The 17,616-nt window shown below is 43.7% G+C and overlaps 1 long non-coding RNA gene across 1 annotated transcript; it reads right to left on the minus strand.

Annotated features, from left to right (window-relative positions):
• Positions 1–2,159: 2,159 nt before the first annotated feature.
• On the minus strand, positions 2,160–8,908 carry LOC122455552. Its single transcript, XR_006273804.1, has 4 exons — positions 8,819–8,908; positions 7,500–7,770; positions 2,504–4,255; positions 2,160–2,265 (listed from the first exon to the last, which is right to left on the minus strand). It is a non-coding gene; the product is annotated as an uncharacterized LOC122455552 (long non-coding RNA).
• Between the last annotated feature and the right edge of the window lie 8,708 nt (positions 8,909–17,616).

Here is a 17,616-nt window from a genome sequence, read left to right on the forward strand (position 1 = left end):
ATTATGTTTTTTTAGATTTGTTGACAATGGGGGAAAAAAAGGCCACTTTCTTCCACTTTTCAGCTAGTTAGCAGGATATCTACCACTTCCTGAGAGCATTAAATAAACAAGTCAAACTAACGACATGGTAAAGGACAAGCATATTAACAGTGCTGTTTAAGAATGGATAGAAGGTTATTTGGAGTCGTTTAAGAAAAGTTCATAACCAAGACATAGCTCCTGACCATAGGGAAGAGGAATTTCAAGGATGAAAAGACTGCAGGTTCAAACATGCGTATATGTGAAACAGAAAATAAAGTGGAGTCATGGCTTCATGCCCTCTTATATGCTGGATAGCAGAGCTGGGTGACCCCATGAGAGGATAGGGAAGAGCAAAAATGCTGAAGGCTTTGCAGGTTCAGAGCCTTAGCTCATAGATGCTTGAGGAAAGGGAATAGTTTGTTTGACCCTTACTGTACAGCACCATGCACAATTACTTCTTCAAAGACACGTACAAACATTAGCTAATTAATCCTCAAAACATCCCACCGCCCCATAAGAGAAGTATTTTGTAGAACTACAATTATCCCCATTGTGCAGAGACGTTAAAGGACTTGCCCCAAACCACACAAACTATGGCTGAGTCAGGACAACCAGTCCACAAGCTACCCTAACTTCCCTTTAATAATAAAACAAACCAGCTATTCAGCCACTGGCGCATCATGTACGTGTTGCCTCTGAGAAGACTCCTGTAGAAACTGGCCGGGTGTCATTCAGCGCAATCATAAGAGCTGGTCTGGCTACTTCCTTCATGTAAGGTGAAAATATTTAAAATGACAGCCAGACAGCTCTGTAAAGGGCAGGGTGGTTTAGGATTGAAAGCTCTTGGATCAAGGCCCAGTGGAAATCAGTTTTGGTTCTATAGGGCTTGGTGAAGGCACTTTTTCTACTTAATACAAAACATTCCTTATTGAGGAAATGGGGTAAGGCATAGTAGCCCCATTTAAATAACCCTACAGATGGGAGTAGGCTGCAAAGGGAAACCCAGGACAGAAACCTACAGACAGACTGGAAGCTTAGAAAGGCACTAAATGCAAGGAAATGATTTCTGAAATCCCTAGACTGTCTGAATCCAGTCTGAACCTCTTAACACAGTTGTGGAAAGAGCTTGCTTGAAATAATGGACAAGCCTGAAGAAATGTTACATAGCAGAATCTTATTTTATTGCTTATGTTTTATTTAACAAGAATGCCTTTCATTAAGGCACTTTTACAATTAAATAGTGTTACAATAAATAGTTCTTTGTAAAAAAAAAAAGGGGGGGGGTTGAGAGGGGGATGGGAGAAGAAAGGGATTAGGTAAGAAGAGACACTATAAAGTAAGAGATTAAGGGATTCTGACTCCAGTGGGAGTTTTGGGGGGCTGGGGAAACTAAGCATCTCATAAGAGTGCTCAGCACTGGATTTGCACAGGGGAGAGAAGCATGAGAAATAAGGAATGGATAGAAAATGTTTGTTAAAGAGTTTTAGGAGAGATTTGAAGGAAGATAGTTGCATGAAGGTAGCTTAGAAGCCCCAGGTCCACTGATGAGCAAAAGAGTACAAAAGGCGCAAAGAGCATAAAGGGAATAGGAATATACCAAAGGTGACACTAGTTTAAGAATGGAGAGCATGAGAGGAAAACAGATAAATACATTTGTGATAGGAAACCATATCAGACCAGTGATGTGGAGGACAGAAGTAGGATCTTAAACAATTCAAAGATCACCTGGGAGTCAATGGGGCTGACAAAGGAGTGTGTGTGGGGTGAAGTTGGAGGGAACGTGTTGCAGAGACAAGCAGTTTGATAAATAAGTACTCCATCCTTATTGTGAACATGCTGGGATAATTTAAGAGAAGAAGCAACAAACAACCAGGAGAATTATAGAAGTCCAGTCAAAAAGAAAAGGAGTACTTTTGGCACCTTAGAGACTAACAAATTTATTTGAGCATAAGCTTTCATGAGCTACAGCTCACTTCACCGGCTTCACAAAAGGTTATGCTCAAATAAATTTGTTAGTCTCTAAGGTGCCACAAGTCCTCCTTTTCTTTCTGCGAATACAGACTAACACGGCTGCTATTCTGAATGAAGTCCAGACAGGAGACAGTCAGAGATGGGAGATGACAAGTACCTTACTGGAGAAAAAGAAGAAGTTGAAACTGACAAGATGAGATGCACTGGTAGTAAATATAGTGAGAGGCCAAAGATTGCAGGCAGAAGTTACAGGAATCAGTTTAAAGGCATCTACTTTGATATTTTTCAGAGTAGCAGCCGTGTTAGTCTGTATTTGCAAAAAGAAAAGGAGTACTTGTGGCACCTTAGCGACTAACAAATTTATTAGAGCATAAGCTTTCGTGAGCTACAGCTCACTTCATCGGATGCATTTTCAAATGCATCCGATGAAGTGAGCTGTAGCTCACGAAAGCTTATGCTCTAATAAATTTGTTAGTCTCTAAGGTGCCACAAGTACTCCTTTTCTTTTTACTTTGATATTGACAGGCAGAAGCCAGAGAAAGATGGGGGGAGAGAGAGGAGGAGGAGAAAAATATAAAGAAAGTCTGGTTTTTTCTAGGTTAATTTTAAGAAAGCGTTTGGCCCCCTAGTGAAATAGCAGACAGAGAGATTATGGAAGCAATATGGGCTAGAAGATAAAGAAAAGTCTGAGTTTCAATATCAAAGGTGAAAACTACAGTCAAAGCTAGATACGAGTTGCCCATGTTGTCCAGAAGCATGACACGCCTGTATCATGGAAAGCATCCATCCTGTTCAATATTAATTTTACCTTGTGTATCTGGATGTCTGATTTATACTGGTGTGTTAAATCTATGAGCCTGTCCGATTCCAAAATATACCCAATCTCTTCTCAAAGAATTTTGACTGGATATACTTTGTCCAAATAATTTCTTGCTATTAGCAGGAGACATTTATCTGGAAGGAACCATTAACATGTCGAAGACCCATTATAAAGATGATTTTCAAGGACATTAGTAAGGGGGGGGGAAGCCACTTAAATCTTAAAAAAGACATATTTTCTATGAATATCTAGGGTCAGGAAAGAACATTTGCTAGCGGAAACTGGCATTTGGAAAGGAATGTGGTTTTGCTAATAGCCAAAGGTCACCCAGAGTAAATGCCATCTTAGACTGTCTACAGAAGGCTGTAACCCCAGATTGCTACTTGAAACTTGACATATGGAAGCAACATTTTTTAAAAAAGGCTAACCTTAGCCTCTGTAAATGGACAGCTTTGTTTCTGCAAATCTTAAATGCTATCGCCTGCACCTCCAGTGAAAACAGCATTTATGGCTGAGCTTTTCAAAATGACATAGGTGATTTGGCTTCCCAATTCCCATTCATTTTAACAGATATTGGGAGCACATTCCCCTCTGAAAATCTCAGCCTCCATATGTGAAACCTACTTGCTCAAACAGACGTGTGAATTCTGTATCTTGTGCACGAGTGTGACAGTCCCCCAAAACAGCACACTCAGATGTTTCACATGCAGAAGTTGTGCATATGGAGATCACATTTGAAACCCTGGATCTGAGCAAGAAACAAGTAAGAGGACACTTGAGAAGGATTGAAGAAGTAGGAAACCTAATGGTGTCCAATGGAAAAGAAAGAAAAAAGGGAGGCAATGAAGCAGTAGGAAGAGGTGCTGAAAGGGAAAGGCATAGCCAAGTGAAGGACTACAAATCAAGGCATTAATAATAGTTACTATAGAATTAACAAGTTAAGCAAGATCATCTAAAGAGAAAGCCAGGGGAAGGAGAGAGAGGATGGAGAAGTGAATCAAAAGGAGAGGCAAAATTCGCTAGTTGTATGGTTAATTAAGTTGGTACAGGGCAATCTCAATTAGCCTAACTTCACTGACCATAAAGGAAACTCTTATCCAAAACAGGGCCATGCCCCTAGTACAGTTAGGGACATGAGCTGATTTTCATTATAAGGTGATTTCACATGTGTGAAGCTTTGATTACTGGCATAGCTGACTTGGCATGATTCAGAAGGGTGTCAGCTTCAGTGCTGGATCTCAGGTCTAGTTCTTTCCCTGGAATTCTGCTGAGGAAGCCAGACAACTCTATCATCTGAGACGCTGCCAGCAGGCTTTGACATCTGTGGTCAGGGGACCCTGCTGGCCTGACTCCCCCAGTTTCCCAAAAGTTCCAGGTATCCCACAGACCTTAGGATAACTGGGATTCATCCACCATAGGATTGCTCTACGGGAAAGGATTGCTCTGTGGTTAAGATATGTCAATATGAAGTGTGCAAAAAATCAGAGGTGGCTTGGACTTTTTCCAGCATCCATCTGCTACACAAACAGGAGAGAAACTAACAGGGTGGAAGGGAGCTGGGACCCTAGGATGTTAGGGCAGGCAGAATGTTCCCCTCCATGACTTAACAAAAGGTACATGTACTCTTTACATAGCCGCTGGATGCCCTAGTTTTTAGTGCAATGTATCGTTTTCCTTTCTTAATATGTTTTATTTTTAAACATTCTTTACCTCTTTTTGTCCAATATTTCAGTAGAAGGAGGAGGAAGATACTTAAGTATACCCTAAACTTATCAAAACCTTATGTTTGCTTCTGGCATTCCCTCCTGCTTTCCATGCAGCATGCTGGGAATGATTAATACAAAGACAATGGAAAATACCCTTTATGATTAGTCCAGATAAGCAGTTGTAAAAAAAAGTGCTCACCAAAACCAGCTCAAGCCAAAAAGGCTCCTGGGTTTAATATTATAAAATTATAACATTACTTCTAGCTTCCATGGTGGTTTTAAAATGTACATTAAATTGGACATGCATTTACAGACAGCATAGGACTAGAGCAGTTAGATATTTATAGGATCGTTGGTTATGGGCTGGGCTGGCTGCCGCTTCCCGCAGCCCCCATTGGCCTGGAGTGGTGAACCACGGCTAGTGGGAGCTGCGATCGGCCGAACCTGTGGACGTGGCAGGTAAACAAACCGTCCTGGCCCGCCAGCGGCTTTCCCTGACAGACTGCATGCCAAAGGTTGCCGATCCCTGACCTAAAGGATAACAGGGTGATATGTAATCATCATCGTGGGTTTAATCAAAAACAAATCATACCAAACCAACCTAATTTCCTTCTTTGACAGGTTACTGGCCTAGTGGAATGGAGGGAAGCAGCAGACATTATACATCTTGATTTCAATCGGGCCTTTGACTACAGCTGAGGATTTGGTTCTCAGTCTTTTTGCCAGCTAAGTTTCTCCAACTGTTTCCAAACATTCCATTTTGCTTCTACCACAAATAACCTAAACTGTAATGGGCATTTGTAAAATCAGATCTGTAGCTCGTTCCTCTCTTGCATATTTCTTTGATTAGCAGATTGAATACACTCTCACTCTAAGCCATCTGTGAGCTTGTATTTGGCAATTAGCAGAGTGCTACAATCCCCTCATGAGTCACTGGTTCTTCCAGCTGTTTTGCTGTACTTCAACTTTGCCTTTCAGGTTGGAACTCAAAAAACCGTGCAAAAATGGCTGAGCATAGCATGGCCAGAGCCTTCCCCTTGCTCACATGGCTAACCCCATGGAAGTCAGACAAAAGACTCTGGAATGGGGCCTTACTCCTTATTTACACTGCAGGGAAAGAGCATAATCAGGCCTTAAATATTTTTCCATTGTTTAAGAGTCATAGAGTGGCAATCTGAGTTGTGTGTGCAGAATTTAAAATAATCTGTGACATAGAATCCCTCAACACCAAGGATAAAGGGGGAAAACAGAATATGATAGCAAGAGTCTTATATTAGATCTTGATCCTGGGATACCAGTTCTTTCTCTCTATTTACAGAGGAGAGAGACTTTCGGACAGAGCATATTGTTGCCCTGTTAGGTCTTTCAACTCACATCTTAGCCTTGTTACTAGACCTGCTCCCTCATACAGGACTAAGACTTGATTTTGAATGTTTACCTCAGTTCCTTTTTCTCTTGTGCTTGCCTCTTTAAGATGTTCCTGAATACATACCCAAAACAGCAAAATCAGACATTGCAGTGAGTATTTCCAGCTGTTATATAACCTCCTAGAGCCATTTGAAAATCCCAGACTTGGGCTGCTGAAGCTTTTTATTTTATTTCTTTCAATGTGCCTATGGGATTTAGTTACCCAAATCCTATTCAGGTGATAGTTATGTGCCTCATTCACTTGGGCTCCTTTGAAAACCCCAGCCTAAGACACTTAGCAACCTTTAGTATGTGGTTAGGAATAAATTAAACAGCAGTATTTTTCTCTGCTGGGATGTAAAAGTCCCAACTGGTTACACATTTGAGGAGGCACGGGGCACTGTTTATTCCAATTAAGTGTTTGGTGTTAATTAATCTCTGTAAATTAGCTCTTGATGCACCTGTTTCAAATGACAGAACACAGAGACCTTGTGTATCATGCTAAATTATTCTTGTTTTGGCCAAGTCTGGGAATCCAGACCTAAGGGGGGAAGGCATATGGAAAGCCTCACTTTTTGGCGGATGGCAGAACAGTTGGTGCATCGATATTGTATTGTGAAGGAGACTGCCATCAGCCCCTCAAATGCAGGACTGCGACAGTATGGAGATCTGCAATGAAGGCCTGAAAGCACAATCAGGCCTCTAGTAAAGTTGGCTCAAGAGCTAGATTGGATTGTTTTCTCATCCAGCCATGAAATTGATGCATTCAAACACCTGGTTGATTCTAAAAGTGGGGGATGGTGGGAGGGGGGGAACACACAACTCAACTAGGGCCAGTTTGCATGTACAGTTACTATATTAAATGAACATTTGAGTTGACGGGCATTTAATATTACTCTTGGAATATGTGGTGATAAGTGACTAGTGTGCTATTCGGTTTAGAACTATTTTTCATTAAGAAAAAGTTATGTGGGCACTATTGAAGGACCTCACTTTTGGACTTCAGGTGCCATGGTATCGCAGTGGCATAACCTCTATAGTGGAAACCTCTATATCTTGAGATATTTCTGTGCTGCCCTGGTGCCTTATTTTCAATACAGTAGATGCACAGACAGCAAAATGAGGAATTGCTTTAAAATTGCTTTAAAGATACTGGGCTTAGTGTCCATTTGTTGGTGCAAGGAAGATCAAATTGCAAAGGTAGAGGTTCCTCTGTGCTCAGGGTAAGATTCACCACCATTGGAAAGGCATCCATTCCCAGCCACCAAGGCAGGACAGCTTGAATCTCATATTGTTGCACCCTATAAGCCCAGACATGAAGCAGCCCAGCCGCACTGAAAGCCTGTCCCCATCCTGGTCAGCATCACCCACTTTTGAGTATGGTGCTGGCCAGTGGGCATACTGCCCAGCAGCCTAGACAGTCCAGTGCTCACTCACTCACAGTAGCTGTTCAATTGTTATGGCTCCAAGAAAGGACTGGAAGCCAAAAGCCATAAGAACGTTCAGCAGCAGCCCAGGAAGAGATCCGTCAATAGGGCTAGAAAGATGGATTTCTGAAATAAAAGCTATTTTACATTTTTTGGTGTTGTAAATTTCAGCACACTATGTTCACAGCGATTCAGACAACTCAGAGAACTTGTCAGGATGCATTCTGATGCACAGGTGGTATCCCTGTTATCCTGCCATAAAATATTGCTTGTTACTCCTGTTCACTGTAATAAAACCTTTCCTCCATTTCTCATGTGCTCTCCGGTAATAAATCAAGAGGCCATAGGTCAGCTATCCACCTTATTTTCTGACCACAAACAATCCAAGCAGACTCCCATTCAAGTAAGGCAGCAAGCGCTATGAAAAAAAATGTAAAAGCTTCAAGCTTTTCGGGACTCACAAGTTGTGTTAGTGCAGTATAAAATGTGAGAAGGGAAGCAGTGAAGTTTACAAGAAGCTTAACAGTCATTGCCTTAAATAACCTCCCCCACATCGTATATATGTGCTGCCGCTCAACACATTGACAATAAGTCATACATGTATATCTAGAGCCAAATCCTTGTCACTTCTCTTCATGCAAGGTGTTCCATTGCAAGTCAAAGGACTTCATGCAGTTCATAGTGAGTAGGGATTTGGCACCTAGACCAGACCCAATAAGCTCAGTACCCACAGTCGGGACCTGATTTTCAAGAGCTCTTCTCCCTCCCTTAAGGCACCATAATAAATAGACAGAGTATTCAAGAGTTCAGCATTTTGGGTGTGGAGCCCTTTAGAAAAATCTGGGTTGTAAGCACCACAATAGGAGCTGCTGGAATCAGGCTGGCTCTTTTGGTTATATGGCCCACGGGTACATAGAAGGATTTACAATGACCTTTCTCAAAAGCCTGCAGGCTACAGATCTGCATGTCTTAGTTATGATCTGAAGAATTTGTAATTCTGAACATCTTACAGATTAAAATCAGTGAGAGAGGGGGAGAGTTAAGAGAAGAGCAAGGAGAGCGATTAAGGGGACTGGAAAACATGCCTTCGGAGCGGGAGACCCAAGGAGCTCCATCTATTTAGCTTACAAGGGGTTGATTGGTCACAGTTGATAGTACCTGCCCAGGGGAACAATCCAGCCGCAACAGTATAACAAGAACCAGTGGCTGGAAGATGAAGCTAGACAAATCAGACTAGAAAAAAGGTGCAAGTTTTAACAGTGTGGGTAATTACCCATTGGTACAACCAGGGTTGTGGTGGACTTCCCATCACTGGCAATTTTAAATCAAGACTGATGTTTCTCAAAAGAGTCTGCTCTCATTCCAACAGGAATTATTCAGGGAAGCCCTAGGGCTGTGTTATGCAGGAGATCAGAGTAAATGGTCACAATGGTCCCTTTTGGCTTTATAATCTAGAATTGCCTTACCTCGTCCCTTTGCCCCCTTGAGAGCACCACCGAGATTCATCTGCTTTTACAATCAAGTTTTGAGAAATACTATTGGTTTTGCCCTATGTAACCCCATAGAAAAGGGAAAAAATATCCTGGATTCATTCAATTTTGTCTTTTGTTTTAACACAGGTCCTTTAAAATAACCACAGATAATTCCACAACAGTTTAAAATGATAATTTGACGGGTCTGTCATATTTCAGTCACCCTCTTCTCCAGATACCGTGTCAACAGAAGCAAGGAATTCTAGGGAAAAAACTTTTAACAAAATGTTGCATGGAATTCCAGACATGATGGGGCAAATTCATTCCTGGTGCAATGGATGCAGCTCCACTCTGCTTACATGAAGGCTGAATTTGGTCCGTAGTTTTCACTGGATTTTGTTATGTTTTTTGCCTGTTTAATATAGCAAATAGTTCAAAGTGCAGACTTCCTGAGACACATAGCTTGGACTCTAGGCATCGACTTGGTACAGCATGAGCACTGGCAATGAAAGCTTCCCTGTGCTTCTCTGCTAACATGCCCTAATTTAAAATCTGCTGCACATTCCCTGTAGCAGCCCACTGACATCTCAAATCCTCCTAAATTCAGAATACATCCCATTTACAATACGAGCCCTTTTCTTATCACTGTCCAGACATGCTCAGATAGAAAAGCTACACACTGTCGTAACATGTAATATCTGAACTGATACGCTTTGTTATATTTATTTACTGATTCCATACTACAGTTTACATTCACATCTTAGACAGAAAAGTTTGCTCATTTTAAAATTTCCTGTTTGGCATGAACAGCTGTTCACAATGATATTTTTAAATATTTCAACAGACTCTCTGAAGGAAATCTGGTTGCAATTACCAAAAAATAAAAGGGAGATGGGTTTGAGCCTGAAAACCCTCACGCCCAGGAATAATCCTTGTCTGGGAGCAGTCCCATGAGAAAGGGTTGCTCAAGGGAACAAAGGGGCTCATCGTTTAGTGCACTGAATTCATACAGTTGGAAAATATGCTTTAACAGACAGTGGTTTAAGAGACACATTTTAACCAGGAAAGTTACAGTGCTCTTGTGTAGTATCCAGAGACAGTAGTTTGTGGAAGAACATTTGGCAGGCATGGAAAGGACCACCTACTCTGTGTGTTAGTCATTCCGCTCCCCTTCCAGCGCATTAGAGCATCTACATGTTTTGTGTTTTCGAAGCTTCCTTCTTAGTGCTGGCTACTCCTTTCCCTCCTCTTTGTTCACTGCATCCTTTGTGCCTCTGTGTGTCCCTCTCCCTCATTATAGCCCAGATGTGCAAACAATCTAGTATTCATTCAACAGGAGATACATAGTTTTTATTCAGTGGCAGAGCTGTCCTCAGAGCTACATAGCAGACTTTGATCCTGATATACTGCTGGCCCTGTGAGTGAAATCCACTGCTCCTTGCTGAAAGCCTGAGTAACTGGGATTTATACAGGGAACACTAAGAACGGAAGCTCCCCTCCATGACTGCTATTGCAGCCTAGGAGGTGTGGACAGATATGTCCATTTGACAAATATGGAACCTAGGCACAGAGGTTAAGTGCTTTGCCCAAAGCACTCTGGGAAGTCAGTGTCCAGAACTCTGGACTGCCTGGCCTCAGACTAGGCCTCATTCACTACTGAGACAGCAGCTTACCTGATCTGGTGTTTGGATGCACCCACTGCTTCAGTTTCCCCACTAGCTGGACAGCGGATTTGGAGTTTGTTGAGGATTTGGCCTCCAACCAAAGAACAAAAAGAAAACCCTTCAGGGCAAAGCAAGATCCCAACAAAGCAACTCTTCAGCATTTCCCCATGTGCAACAGTCCCAGCCTCCAGCACCTCTCCACATGGCATCACAGGTAGCCTTCTACTACAGGCCCCAGACCTTGAGCCCTGAACTGTGGGCAGCAGACTGCCCAGCTGTACTGTTAACCAGAGCTACTTCCTACAGTCCTCAGTGTCCAGCTCCTTCCACACACAGCCCTTCTCAGGCTCCCTTTCAGCAAGGAGCCGCTGCCAAAGGTCCTTCCCCGTTCCTGCAGAGCCTCCTAGCACAGCTCAGCTTCCTTGCTGAGAGCGGACTACATGCTCTCAATTATCGGCTCTCTCAGCCATGTGATCCAGGGGGTAGAAGAACCATGCACAGCTTAGTGCTGAGATTTGAAACCGTTCAAGGCTGAGGTCCCCTATTGACAATTTATTATAATATTAGTCCAGAAAAGAGAAGACTGAGGGGGGACCTCAAGAGATCATCTAGTCCAGTCCCCTGCACTCATGGCAGGACTAAGTATTATCTAGACCATCCCTGACAGGTGTTTGTCTAACTTGCTCTTAAAAATCTCCAATGATGGAGATTCCACAACCTCCCTAGGCAATTTATTCCAGTGCTTAACCACCCGGATAGTTAGGAAGTTTTTCCTAATGTCCAATCTAAACCACCCTTGCTGCAATGTAAGCCCATTGCTTCTTGTCCTATCCTCAGTGGTTAAGAAGAACAATTTTTCTCCCTCCTCCTTGTAACAACCTTTTATGTACTTGAAAACTGTTATGTCCCCTCTCAGTCTTCCCTTTTCCAGACTAAACAAACCCAATATTTTCAATCTTCCTTCATAGATCATGTTTTCTAGACCTTTAATCATTTTTGTTGCTCTTCTCTGGACTTTCTCCAATTTGTCCACATTTTTCCTGAAATGTGGCACCCAGAACTGAACACAATACTCCAGTTGCGGCCGAATCAGCGCGGAATATAGCAGAAGAATTATTTCTCGTGTCTTGCTTACAACACTCCTGCTAATACACCCAGAATGATGTTTGCTTTTTTTGCAACAGTGTTAGTCTGTTGACTCATATTTAGCTTGTGGTCCACTATGATCCACAGATCCCTTCCACACTATTCCTTCCTAGGCAGTCATTTCCCATTTTGTATGTGTGCAACTGATTGTTCCTTCCTAAGTGGTGTACTTTGTATTTGTCCTTATTGAATTTCATCCCATTTACTTTACTCTAGATGACCTCCTGAGGTCCTTCCAACCCTGATATTCTATGATACTTCAGACCATTTGTGTTGTGCTCAGATGCCCTTAGGACTCTCTGCACTACCATATAAATGAGGGACAGGGGAGAAGCGAACAAATTAAAGTTCCAGGTATGCTGCTTTCTCTAGAGGAGCTGTGGAACAATCAAATAATACAGTTTCTGTATTGCCTCAGATTCAGCTAACACGAGACAGAGGTTACTCTTTTTACGCTAAGCGACTGAGCAAGAGACTGATTGAAGAATGGGAAAGTCAGGTAGAGAGGAAACACTTGCTGCTAAGCTAGCTTCCCCCAGACTGGTCTGATTTTTAACTGCCCATTGCTGCATTCTATCCTTTGACAGGGAGATGACACGCAGGCTGTAAAATGGACTGGTGTAGCCTCATAGAAACACCAGTGTGTGGTTTTGTCTGGGATATTAATGGAATGAAAAATGCTTATCAGGGGGCTTGGGAATTGACACAGCAGGGACAGATATTGTAACCATACGCCGTATCTTTGGGGGCCATATTTCTTAAGTGTATGGATCACTGTGGGCCAGGGTTGTATGCACCTTGAGGAGTGAAGGTTATCACAGCTCCTCCAAAACAGTGGGGAGTGATTAAGATAAATCACTTAGGTTGTAAACACCTCCAAAGGGGTGGGGAGGCTTGCATATACTGATTCAAACTCAGTTTTCCAAAGACCAACAGAAAAAAAAAGGGCTTTTGATATAAAGAGGCTGGATTTAAACGGACTTGAAGCTATCTTTTTGAAGCAGCAAAGCAGGAGCTTCATCCCGTGTGGAAGTGTTGGAAAGACTTTGGCTTGCTAGGGCCTCATAAGACGGATGGATGACTCCTGGTATGTTTTCTGTGTTTAAGTCTGTTTATTGTTTTTCATGTGTTCTCTGTAATGCTTTTACCTTAAGAATAAACATGCTTGCTTAGCAAGAGCTGCGGGGTAAGTTGTAACGCGGGGTAACTGGTTATAACCCTCCGAGAGAAAGCAAAGTGCTGGCGCTGGCTGTTAGGCAGACTGGCTTGTTGGGGAGATCCTATCCCTGTAAGGCAGGGAGCTGGGCAGCCTTAAAAACCTCTGGTCAGAGGAGAGTGGGATAAGGATCCCTGCCCAGAGACAGGTGAAGGCTTGAGATCTGACTGGGCACTTATTGAGTGGTCCTTGAGGGGGCTGGGGAGTTTACCCTGAAACTGTGACACCAGTGATCAGAGGGTCTTACTCAGAAATGCCTGAGTAACGAGGTGTGCTCTTCGATACAGAGGAAACTAATGGGACCTCACTGAACCATTCAGAACTCTGCAGCACACAAAGAGGGAGTGGTGTTAATAATGCTAGGGGAATGGCTATAAAATGCAAGCTAGCGGACGTTCATTGCAGCAAGGGAAGAGCTGAGCGGAAGGTGTTAAGGGTTTTATTGACGTACCCATGTGGGGGCTATAGAAGGGCACAGTGCATTGAGCTATAGAGGTTCAGGTTTTATATGGGAGAGGTGGGTGGCAAGCCATGGAATTCACAAACAAGACAACTTCAACCCCTGCCTGTGGTGGAGCTAGTTCTGTGCTGACCTCCTCAGAGGGAGACTTCTGCCACAGTTATGTGGCACTTCTGGTGACACCTGCTCTCCTCCTTACAGAGGAGTACAAAGGGATCACATGAGCCATTCTAGACCCACCTCTTCTATGCAGAGAAACTCCATGACTGGGCCCCAAGGAGCTGTTTGAATCTGCTCAGGACCAGTATGAACTTCTCCTGAAATAAGAAATAAAAGCTGTTTCCCTTTCCTTTCCTCTCCCTACTCTTTTCTGGGCAGTATATTTCATATGCACTTGGTTGTTGAATTCTGATGCAGGAGTGGGCCAGGGAGACCCACACACTGAGGGTGATAGCTGAAAGTGGAGCTCCCCTTTTCTGTGGGGAAGAGGAGAGAGCCATCTATGGCACTGTGCCCCTCTCCATCCCCAGAGATGACTCTACACAAACCCTACTGAGGTTGCTTTGTGGATTCAGGAGGAGGGGAAGGAATCACTCAGGTCGAATCAGGAGAGGGTCTGATCTCCATGGCACCATCCTATGGTCTGTACCTTGGTTTTGGGGGTATCCTGTGCAGATGTTACTGAGCAGCTGCCTGCAGACCCAGGTGATGGCAAGTGCCTGGGAGATGGGGGCCGAGGATAACACTTTTAGATCCACACAGGCAGGGGCCTAACGTCAGTGACTGGGATGGGGTAGTCATGCCTAGCAGTTAGCGCCAGCATAAATAGACAGAAATTGGGGCTCCTAGTCAGAGTCTGAGGCCAAATGCCAGGGTCAGAGCCAGCTTATCGTTACTGAGGCATGGCAGGGGCACTGCTGGGAACAAGCAGACCCAGGCACTGTGGCAGCCTTGGGGGAATACTTTGTGAATTTCATCACTGAACTGCTGCCAGAGCTGTCCCTGGAGTAGGATGAATCGGGGTGACTGCCCTGGGCCCCACACTTTGTGGAACCCCACAGGCGAGGCGGGGAGGTGAGGCGAGTTGTCAAGCAGGTGAATGGGGAGACGAGCGGCAAGCGGGCAGGGGGGGCAGTGAGGAGGAGCCCCGCTACCAAAACCTCCCTCTCCCCCAGCGCCTCTGCCACCCTCTTCAGCGCCTGTCATGGATCAGATGTTTTGCAACATCAGGAGACGCGGGGAGGGGGGGGCGGGGAGGCGGAGAGAGGGGAGTGGAGCAAGGGTGCAGTGTGCTCAGAGGAGGGAGCAGAATTGGGCAGGGAAGAGGGGGGGGGGGGGGGCGGGCGGAAGGGGTGCAGTGGGGGAGGGACCTGGGCAGAGCCAAGGGGGGTACCCCCTGGCAGATTAGAAACTCGACGCCTATGTCCTGGGCCCTGCAGCCCCCTAGGGATGGCCCTGACGGCTGCTGCTGCTGGACTTAAGAGGCCATCTGTTGACTCGTTCAACCAATCAGGCAGAGTAGCCAATAAGGCAACCTCCTACAGGCCAGCGGTGGGCATTAGATTGCCCAGGGACTGGCTGGGCTGTAGTTTCTGCTTCCTGACACTTCCTGCTCTTGAGGTCTGCAGGGAGGAGAGGCAGTATTGGCTCAGAAATCCGCACCCCTTGCTAAGGGCAGCAGCAAGGTTTGGGGCGTGCCAGCCAGGGAAACCTCCCCGTTTGATGCTCTCCTACTGTTTCTCCCCCCCCCCCCCGAATAAGTGGGCTACCTAGGCCATTGTGTTACTAATATTAGAAACACCTCAAAATAATTTTAAAAATCACTAATATAAATAAAATCCAGTATGATGCTAAGGATCACTCAGAGATAAAGCCAGGTCATCCCACCATTGGCAAGGGACGATAGAACCCCATATCTACCCACCCACATGGGCTTCTGTAGTCAGACAGATACACCCCATGCAGCAACTTTGTGTATCCTCATTTTTTAGGTGCAAGCCCAGCTCACAATGTTACTGTTATACTATCTCGCACAATTCAAAAAACTTAACACTGAGCCAAGTTTTCATTATGGATTCAGAAAAGGCTGGGGAAAGGTTATTTTCCTGCTGTCCTATATGCTTTAGCGAAAGAAACATACAATCAATTTTGCATGGGAAAAAACTCAGTTTTAAAATGACTATCTTACAGGTTCCTAATTTGAAGTTTTCATGTGGTAGAAAAAGAAATTGCTGAGTGAATAACTAGCGACCCCAATAATTGGGCAGGCGTCTGTTTCCTGCCGTACTCACTTAGCTCGTTTACAAGAAACTCCGATTGGATTTCCTGTACTTAAAATGCTAACAGCTGGTCTAACCCTGACCACCTTCTGCTAATATTCCTTGTTCCTCAAAGGGTTTTTTTCGATGGTTTCAAAGGAAGCTTTTGCATCAATACTAGTGAATGTTGCCCAACAGTGAGGTGCCCTTTGCCCTGCATGAGTAACGCATTGCTTCAATGTATTTATTTTGTTGTTTCTGATCATCAGTAATACGATAAGGACACAATCCTGCAACTCATATGCCCATAAGTAACCGTCACTCTTCTGAGTAGCCCCATGTCATCCATTGGAATCAATGGACAAATAGTGGGAGAAGCAATTCATGTGAGTTAAGCATGCAGGATCGAATGCTTAATTTGCCTTAATGAAGGATTTTAAGGGGTGAGTTTGGAAATGTTTCTCTCTTAGCGCTCTCCAGTTTATATTATAAATAAGACTGATAAGGGCCAGGATTTATTGCCTTTCTCACTCTCATTTGCAAAGCAGGAGGTGAGCCTGAACATTTACTGGGGAGGATTCATCCAGAAAAGGTCTAATGGGCTCTTGGTTTAAAAAAAAAATAAAAAAAAACATTTAGCTCTATTATAGGTCAATTTCTTTTTTTCCCCTCCCTCCCCTACCTCAACTGATTTCCCCCACCAGGGACTGAATACAAACAGGTACATTCTTATACAGCCTTATGACAAAGTTGTACAAATACAAAACACCATTCAGCTCAAGCTAAGATTGAGAGTACATGGCCCTGCTTCTTGGCTGCTGCCTGGGAGCACAAAGAGCAAATGTCAAAGGAAGAACAAGGTATTAGACATTTAGAAAATCATGTAGCAAGGAGTAAAGCAGACTGTCTGTCCTCTTAAATTATAGTAACTTGCCTGAGGGTCAGTCACGTACTCCTGGAAAGAATGGAGGGAGGAAGGCAGGCATGGATGTCAGTCCCCAGCTGCTTTATCAGCCCTGGAGATCCATGAGCAGCTGGATGCATGTTAAAGCAGACTTCAGGCTTAAAGCCACCTTTTGTGACCCACTTCATGGGGTCTTCTTCCTTTGACAAATCACATCTTTATGTTTCTAACTTGGGTTCAAAAAAGAACTAGATAAGTTTATGGAGGATAAGTCCATCAATGGCTATTAGCCAGGACGGGCAGGGATGGTGGCTGCTAGGACTGGGTGACAGGGGATGGATCATTTGATGATTACCTATTCAGTTCATTCCCTCTGGGGCACCTGGCGTTGGCCCTTGGTGGTAGTCAGGATACGGGGCTAGATGGACCTTTGGTCTGACCCAGTATGGTCGTTCTTATGTTAAAACAAAACAACATAAAAAACTCTGAGTCTTTAAAAAAAAAAAAAGAACTTGCTTATATGAAATTCTACAAAATTAATTCATCTTTGACCCAAGTTGAAAGAAACTTAAGCTTAAGTACCTTTCCCTGGGAATTTATAACTTTCTGCAAACCTTTCCATTTTGTCACTAAAAAAAGAACTAAAACACACCAAGGTGTTGCCTGCACTACAGCTAAAAAGCACAAGAGGAGCTTCTTGCTCTTTTTCAGTAACTAACTCTGACCTTTTTCTTACTCCCTTAGAGAAAAATTTAACAGGTGTAGTAGGCCCATTTGTAGCAATTAAAATACATATCTAGTTAAATTGTGGAATATAATTTTTCCCAGTGATGGCACGTGGGTGGTTTCATTTCTGCCTTTGTCTATGGCTATCAAAAGGCCTCACACGTCACCCTTCTGTAGTGTATCTGTGAAAGTCCTTCAAGAGATGCATGTACAGGTTACTAGCACTTTCGCATTTGTCCAATGCATGGTTTTGTTAGACTCATGATCCAACTATCAGCAGATGGGTTAAATAACTCCAAAGTTTTCTTTGTAAACTAGTGAAACAATGCTCCAAGGTTTCTGTGCTGTTGAGCAAACACACATTTTCCAGCACCTACACAATTTTTCCTCAGCATAAAGCAGTGTTAGTTTTTCCCCT

This window comes from Dermochelys coriacea, chromosome 8 (genome assembly GCF_009764565.3).
Source record: "Dermochelys coriacea isolate rDerCor1 chromosome 8, rDerCor1.pri.v4, whole genome shotgun sequence".
In the NCBI taxonomy this organism is placed as follows: domain Eukaryota; kingdom Metazoa; phylum Chordata; order Testudines; family Dermochelyidae; genus Dermochelys; species Dermochelys coriacea.